Genomic DNA, 9,308 nt, shown 5'->3' with positions numbered 1-9,308 from the left:
TCTTAATTTCCACCCACTGGGTGCATCATCAATCGACATGTTTGTCACTCGGTTTTCTTTCTTTTTCGTGAGACGTCTAACTAAATGTGCTCAGTATCTAACACTCACTCTTTGTCTCCAATCCGGTCGCAACCTGCTTGGTTGGCAAGAGCAAAAGCTAATGGTCCGCCGACTCATGAAAAGGTTAATCACAAGGATCAAAGAAAATCAAGTCAAAATAACGATAATGTTAAATACAACCAAAGAGCTTAAGTTTTTATTTGCATTTACACTTGGCTAATCTTATATGCTTGTTTTAGTACCATGTGCATAGTTTTTTAGTCCAACTTTCATTTTAGTAACCATTGTGAAGTTATGACACGCAATGTGCACCGACGCGCTAATTGATCTCTCTGAGGCTAGTCCCGGGGTTGCATCATCCCTGATCTCCCTGAGACATCACCTGAGGGCTGCATTGAAACAATTTAAAATCAATTAATCATGCATATAAATGTTTACTCGGCATCACAATCACTTGGTGAGATGTAGCAGCAAATTTTACTATGTTTACTTGGCCTAAAGGTATTGTCCAACGCAAGTCCCAACAATATAAAGGAGACCCTCCATGAGACTCACCCAGTCTGATAGAGGCTCAGGGGCTACACCCACTAGGTGCGCTGATCATGCTCCCAGTGGACAAAAAGAAGAAAAACTTAAACCTATGCCAGAATTATCCAGTCCGATAGAGGCTCAGGGGAGACACCCTATGGGGGCGCTGATCGTGCCCCCATAGGAAAAGGAAATGCAAAAGCAAGGACTACTGTGTCGAATCAGATTCGCTAGGATGTCATGCATAGGTATGACAAAATTTTTGAGTGACTTCACTCGAGCAGATGTTCCATGACCAGGCACGATGAAATTTCGAGTGAACTCACTTGAGCAGATGTTCCGTGTCCAGACATGAAGAAATTCTGAGTGACTTCACTCGAGTAGATGTTCCATGTCTAGGCATGATGAAATTCCGAGTGAATTCACTCGAGAAGATGTTTCGTGTCCAGGCACGATGAAATTCTTTAGTGACTTCACTCGAGTAGATGTTTCGTGTCCAGGCACGACGAAATTCCAAGTGACTTCACTCGAGTGGATGTTCCATGCTCACATATGACGAAATTCTGAGTGACTTCACTCGAGCAGATCTTCCGTGTTCAGGCACGATGAAATTTTGAGTGACTTCACTCGAGCTTATACTCCATGTTCAGGCAAGATGAAAATTCGAGTGACTTCACTCAAACATATATTCCGTTTTCAGGCACGACGAAATTCCAAGTGAATTCACTCGAGTAGATATCCTGTGTCCAGGCACGCTGAAATTCTGAGTGGATTCAGTCGAGAAGATGTTCCGTCTTTTGGCACGATGAAATTCCGAGTGACTTACTCAAGCAGATATTCCGTGTTCAGGCATGATGAAATTCCGAGTGACTTCACTCGAGCAGATGTTCCGGATTCAGGCACGATGAAATTTTGAGTGACTTGACTTGAGCAGATGTTCTGTGCTAAGGCACGATGAAATTCCGAGTGACTTCACTCGAGCAGATGTTCCGTGTTAAGGCATGACGAAATTCCAAGTGACTTCACTCAAGCAGATATTCCGTGTTCAGGCACGACGACATTCCATGTGACTTTACTCGAGTAGATGTTCTGTGTCCATGCACGATTTTTTTGCATAGCTTCACTCTAGTAGATGTTCCGTGCCCAGGCACGACCCAAATCTAAGTGACCACTCAGTCGGTACAGACCAGCTCTGCACTTCGTGTTGGAGATATAACTACTGGGTATGAACCGCCCGGGAGGGGCCGGGTTATACCACTGGCAACTTATCAATGAAGATGGCGGGTCATAGCAAGCCCGTTGACGGCCCAAGACCCAGAGGCGGCTTGAGGCCCAAGGGGATGAACCGCCATATGAATAACTTGTATTGTAAGGCAAGCTTAGTTAGTCACCGGGCCGGACACGATGTGTATGAGCCGGCCGGGACTTTGTAAGCCACCGAGCATCAACCTGTGTATATAAAGGGGTGACCCGGCGACGAGTTAAGGGCAAGAAACAAGAGATCGAGAACTAGGTCAAGCGTATTCGCTCCCTGGTAATCGAAACCCTAGCAATACCACCTCAAACTGGATTAGGTTTTTACCTTCACCGCAAGGGGCCGAACCAGTATAAACTCTCTGTGTCCTTTGTCCCGATTAACCCCTTTAAGCTAACCTAGTTGCGATGGCTCCACGACTAAGTCCTTCCGCTAGGACATCTGCCGTGTCAACTCCATGACAGTTGGCGCCCACCATGGGGCCAGCGCACGCTGGTTTCGAGTTCTTGAAGGCCAGCTTTAAAGGGATCAAGGGATACACTGTGGGCCGGATGGCCAGGAGTCGTCGCGGCAAGCTCTACATCGACGATGCAGGCTGGGGCCCTGAGGTTGACTCAATCGCGTATGGATACCGGGTCCCCTTCGGCGGAATCCACGTCTTCATCGGCAAGATCGGCGAACCGGGCCCTGAGCCAGACACCTGCACTGACGTCATCGAGACGGCTCAGCGTGCACGATCCGCCCAGGTTCAACCCGCCGTGAAGCATGCCTTTGTTGGTTTTATCCATGGGGCGGAGTTCGAGGAAGGATCTGTGTCTGATGGTGATACGACCATTTACTCTGATGGTGAGTCGTCAACCGGCGAGACCAATTCGATGTATCAACTGCAAGACGGCCGGCTTGGGGGCTGTTCCGATGGCGATAGTATTCTGGACCCCTATGAGCCGCCGAACAGAGTGGCAATCTTCCTGGCCGGTACACAGCCAACGCTTGGTTCAATAACTGCCGCGGCTATGACCTCCAGCTCAACGGCTGCGGCGGCGGCTGGTGCTAGTGGCACTGCACGCCCGCCGGCTCAAGTTCTGACAGAATTATTGGAGGCTTTGGCATCTTTCATGGGGGTGGAGGTGACCCCGGACAACCAGGAACAACACAAGGTGGATGTTGCGAAGTTACGGGATGAGATAGCTCAAGCTAAGGAGGAACTGGCGGCTGAGAGTTCTAGGAGGCCACGGAGCGAGCTGCTTTGGACGCTCAGGCACAGTGGATTCAGGCAGACTCTTTCCAGCTCACCTTGGATCAAAACGCTTCAAATGAGATCATGAGAAGGAGGCACCAGAGTCGTTTACCCCCGGTTTATGATGCAAGAAACCTATTCAACACGCCTGGAGCAGGGACTAGTGACCCGCCGGTGGTGAACCGAGCGGCTGAGGCACCCAAGACTGGAGCGTCGGTTCAGCCACGTGTGATGGATCCGCCTCGTTTGAATAATACTCCGCCTCAGCATGTTCCAACACCGCCGGGTCATTATTCTAACCCTTTGGACAATATGATTGCTGCGGCAACACGATTGGTGGCTCTCCCAGTTGAGGGCGAGTCTCCAGCTGCGATAGAGACACGAAGGGCTAGAGAGCTTCTTCAAACAGCGCTGGATCAACAAGCGGCTTATTCGTACTGCCGTGAAAGGATTCACTCAACCCCTTGACCAAGCCGGAGTTACAGCCGACACATTGATTCACCAGCAGTTTCAAGCAGTGAACAATGTCGTAACCAACCTCGTGGGTATGACCTGGCGCGTGGTGGTGTCGATGCTCAGACCTTGGTGGATCAGGGCAGAGCGCGTTGGGAGGCTGAGCTGGCGGCTCGGCTAGCGGCTCAACAACAATCTCCGGTTTATCCGTCAGCATCAGTGGAAGCAGGAGTGACTTCTAGAACCTTGGGTGTGCCATGTTTAGTGCCGGCTCTGCGTAATGAGCGTTTACCTAAGGATTTCAAGGGTCCACGTAAGGTGCCTAATTACATGGTGGATCATCCCCCTGAGGCTTGGATTGAGAGCTATGAGATGGCCATGGAGATGCTGGATGTTAGTGATGCTGCATGTGCCAAGTATTTCACCATGGTGTTGGATGGCCCGACTCGTACTTGGTTGAAAGGGCTGCCCGCTAACTCCATTAGGTCATGGGCAGAGTTGAAAGCCCGGTTTATCCAAAACTTTAAAGACACGTGCAAGCAGCCTATGTCGATTCTGGATTTGGATTCTTGCGTCCAAGGTGAGGGCAAGTCAACAACCAATTGGGTGCGCCGAATTTCAGCAGTCCTGATGTTGGAGAAGAATTGTCGTTCCCCCCCTTAAGCAGAAACTGGGGCGGCTTAAACACTACTGCAATGACATGGGGGAGCTCATGGCGGCTCTCGTCGAATATGCCGATTCTGATAGTACCAAAGATCCTGACTCTGATGAGGAGATGGCGGGAAAAGGGAATAAGAGTGGCAGTACGAAGGGACAACAACATAATACGGCGGGTCATGGTGGCAATGGTAAGCTCAAGGCCGAGGGCGGTTTAGACTTTGTGGCCAACACTAATACGCAGAGTAATAATCAGCGTAAGAAGGGAAATCCGCCCCGGCTTGGTGGGCCGAAGTTCAACCTGGAGGCGATGATGAATCAGCCTTGCCCAAAGCATGGTACACATGAGAAGCCAACCAATCATCTATGAAAGGATTGCTTCATCATGAGGGAGTACAGAAATTCCAATTTTTTCCAGAATAATCATGGCCCGAATGGCGGTTCAGGATCCGGCTCTCATGGGCATGGCTTTGGTGGCGGCGGTTCAAGTTCTGGTTTCCAGGGCCAAGGCAATCAAGGTGGTTTCAGTCAACAGTCTGGTCAAGGGAATCAGCAGCAGCAATCTGGTTATCAAAGTAACCCAAAGCAGCTGAATAGTGGACAATATCATGTGTTCACTACAAGTTTGTGTAAATGTGATCAGAAGATTCATAAAAGGGCGGTGAACGCAGTTGAGCCGGCGGTTCCCCGTTTCTTGAGATGGTCTGAACATCCTATTCTTTGGAGCCTTGAGGATCACCCGCCCCGGGTTGACAATCCGGGTCAGTTGGCTTTGGTGGTTGCACCTCAGGTTGGAGGGTACAGGCTCACTAAGGTGCTCAAGGATGGAGGCAGCACCATCAATATCCTTTACTACGAAACTTTTCATCGTATGAGTTTGACTGACAAAGATCTTAAGCCGTCTAACACTGTTTTTCATGGTGTGGTACCTGGTAAGTCGGTGTATCCAGTGGGAAAGATAGCTTTGGAAGTGGCCTTTGGTGATGATCATGATTCCAGAGTTGAGACTTTGACCTTTGAGGTGGTTAAGATTAAGAGCCCTTATCATGCTTTGTTTGGGCGGCCGACTTATGCCAAGTTTATGGCAAGGCCTTGTTATGTCCATCACTGTGCATGGTAACAGGAAGATAACCTTGGAATGTGAAGAATGTGATGCCGCTTATGCGGAGTCTGTTTGTGCAACAGAAGAATTGAAATTTTATAAAGATAATGTTAACCCGGCGGATATGACACCTTTGAAGAAGCCAACCACAGAGCATGACCCCCTGCTGAAATTTAAGTCGGCAAATGATACTAAGCTAGTTGATTTTGTTCCTGGCAATTCATCTAAACAGTTTAGTATCAGTGCTAACCTGGATCCGAAATAGGAAAGCACGCTCATCGAGTTGATCCGTGAGAACCCGGACATCTTTGCATGGAAGCCTTTAGACATGCCAGGTGTACCGAGGGAACTCGCTGAGCACACTCTCAATATTGATCCGAAGTTTAAACCGGTCAAGCAATTCCTTCGTCGCTTCAATGAAGAGAGGCGTAAGGCCATTGGTGAAGAGGTGGCCCGGCTCTTGGCAGCTGGGTTCATAGTTGAAGTTTTTCATCCTGAATGGGTGGCTAACCCGGTGCTGGTGCTTAAGAAAAATGGTGTTGGGGAACGCAACAATTTCAAAAAAATCCTACGATCATGCAAGATATATCTAGGAGAAGCATAGCAATGAGCGGGGAGAGTGTGTCCACGTACCCTTGTAGACCGAAAGCGGAAGCGTTTTATCAACACGGTTGATGTAGTCGTACGTCTTCACGATCCGATCGATCCTAGCACCGAACGTACGGCACCTCCGTGTTCAGCACACGTTCAGCTCGATGACGTCCCTCATACTCTTGATCTAGTTGAGGCCGAGGGAGAGTCTCGTCAGCAAGACGGCGTGGGAACGGTGATGATGAAGTTACCGGCGCAGGGCTTCGCCTAAGCACTACGACGATATGACCTAGATGTTAACTGTGGAGGGGGGCCCCGCACACGGCTAGGAACAATTGATGTGTGTTCTAGGGGTGCCCTCCCCACGTATATAAAGGAGGGAGAGGGAGGGAGGCAGCCTAGGGCGCGCCCAAGTAGATGGAATCCTACTTGGGCCCCTAGTCCAATTCGGCCCCCCTTACCATATTTGGACAAGGGGGAAAGGAAGGAGGGGGGAGGGGAAGGAAGTAGTAGTCCTACTTCATACTTCCCTTTTCCTTCTCTCCTGTCCCTTTCTCCCCACGTGGCTGGCCCTATAGGGGGCGCACCAGCCCCTTGTGGGCTGGTGTGTTCCCTTACTTGGCCCATTAAGCCCATATCTTTGTCGGGGGTTGCCCGGAACCCCTTCCGGTGACCCGGTATCACCCGGAACACTTCCGGTGTTCAAATACCATCGTCCTATATATGAATCTTTACCTCTTGACCATTTCGAGACTCCTCGTCATGTCTGTGATCTCTTCTGAGACTCCAAACAAACTTCGGTCATCAAATCACATAACTCATAATACAAATCGTCATCGAACAATAAGCGTGCGGACCCTACGGGTTCGAGAACTATGTAGACATGACCGCGACACATCTCCGGACAATAACCAATAGAGGAACCTGGGTGCTCATATTGGCTCCTACATATTCTACGAAGATCTTTATCGGTCAAACCGCATAACAACATACGTCATTCCCTTTGTCATCGGTATGTTACTTGCCCGAGATTCGATCGTCGGTATCATCATACCTAGTTTAATCTCATTAGCAGCAAGTATCTTTACTCATTTCGTAATGCATCATCCCGCAACTAACTCATTAGTCACATTTCTTGCAAGGCTTATAGTGATGAGCATTACCGAGAGGGCCCAGAGATACCCCACCAATACACGGAGGGACAAATCCTAATCTTGATCTATGCCAACTCAACAAACACCATCGGAGACACCTATAGAGCATCTTTATAATCACCCAGTTACATTGTGATGTTTGATAGCACACAAAGTGTTCCTCCGGTATTCGGGAGTTGCATAATCTCATAGTCAGAGGAATATGTATAAGTCATGAAGAAAGCAATAGCAATAAAACTATACGATCATTATGCTAAGCTAATGGATGGGTATTGTCCATCACATCATTCTCCTAATGATGTGATCCCGTTCATCAAATGACAACACATGTCTATGGTCAGGAAACTTAACCATCTTTGATTAACGAGCTAGTCTAGTAGAGGCATACTAGGGACACTTTGTTTTGTCTATGTATTCACACATGTATCAAGTTTCCGATTAATACAATTCTAGCATGAATAATAAACATTTATCATGATATAAGGAAATATAAATAACAACTTTATTATTGCCTCTAGGGCATATTTCCTTCAGTCTCCCACTTGCACTAGAGTCAATAATTTAGTTCACATCGCCATGTGATTTAACACCAATAGTTCACATCACCATGTGATTAGTTCACATCGCCATGTGACTAATCCCCAAAGGGTTTTACTAGGGTCAATAATCTAGTTCACATCGCTATGTGATTAACTCCCAAAGAGTACTAAGGTGTGATCATGTTTTGCTTGTGAGAGAAGCTTGGTCAATGGGTCTGTCACATTCAGAGCCGTATGTATTTTGCAAATTTTCTATGTCTACAGTGCTCTGCATGGAGCTACTCTAGCTAATTGCTCCCACTTTCAATATGTATCCAGATTGAGATTCAGAGTCATCCGGATCAGTGTAAAAGCTTGCATCGACGTAACTCTTTACGACGAACTCTTTATCACCTCCATAACCGAGAAATATCTCCTTAGTCTTCTAAAGATAATTTTGACCGCTGTCAAGTGATCCACTCCTAGATCAATATCGTACCCCCTTGCCAAACTCATGGCAAGGTACACAATAGGTTTGGTACACATCATAGCATACTTTATAGAACCTATGGCTGAGGCATAGGGAATGACTTTCATTCTCTTTCTATTTTCTGCCGTGGTCGTGTTTTGAGTCTTACTCAACTTTACACCTTGCAACTCAGGCAAGAACTCCTTCTTTCACTGATCCATTTTGAACTCCTTCAAAATCTTATCAAGGTATGTACTCATTGAAAAAACTTATCAAGCGTCTTGACCTATCTCTATAGATCTTGATGCCCAATATGTAAGCAGCTTCACCGAGGTCTTTCTTTGAAAAACTCCTTTCAAACACTCCTTTATGCTTTCTAGAAAATTCTACATCATTTCCGATCAACAATATGTCATTCACATATACTTATAAGAAAGGCTGTTGTGCTCCCACTCACTTTCTTGTAAATACAGGCTTCACCGCAAGTCTGTATAAAACTATATGCTCTGATCAACTCATCAAAGCATATATTCCAACTCCGAGATGCTTGCACCAGTCCATAGATGGATCGCTGAAGCTTGCATATTTTGTTAGCACCTTTAGGATTGACAAAACCTTCTGGTTGTATCATATACAACTCTTCTTTAATAAATCCATTAAGGAATGCAGTTTTGACATTCATTTGCCAGATTTCATAAAATGGGGCAATTGCTAACATGATTTGGACAGACTTTAAGCGTCGATACGAGTGAGAAAATCTCATTGTAGTCAACACCTTGAACTTGTCAAAAACCCTGTTCGACAAGTCGAGCTTTGTAGATAGTAACACTACTATCAGCGTCCGTCTTCCTCTTGAAGATCCATTTATTCTCAATGGCTTGCCGATCATCGGGTAAGTCCACCAAAGTCCACACTTTGTTCTCATACATGGATTCTATCTCAAATTTCATGGCCTCAAGCCATCTGTCAGAATCTGGGCTCATCATCGCTTCCTCATAGTTCGTAGGTTCATCATGGTTTAGTAACATGACTTCCAGAACAGGATTACCGTACCATTTTGGTGCGGATCGTACTCTGGTTGACCTACGAGGTTTAGTAGTAACTTGATCTGAAGTTTCATGATCATCATCATTAACTTCCTCACTAATTAGTGTAGGCATCATTGGAACTTATTTCTGTGATGAACCATTTTCCAATTCGAGAGAAGGTACAACTACCTCATCAAGTTCTACTTTCCTCCTACTCACTTCTTTCGAGAGAAACTGTTGGAAATATGCCCTAGAG

The sequence above is a fragment of the Aegilops tauschii genome, chromosome 4, assembly GCF_002575655.3.
Source record: "Aegilops tauschii subsp. strangulata cultivar AL8/78 chromosome 4, Aet v6.0, whole genome shotgun sequence".
Taxonomy (NCBI): Eukaryota; Viridiplantae; Streptophyta; class Magnoliopsida; order Poales; family Poaceae; genus Aegilops; species Aegilops tauschii.
This window is presented reverse-complemented; position numbering follows the sequence as displayed.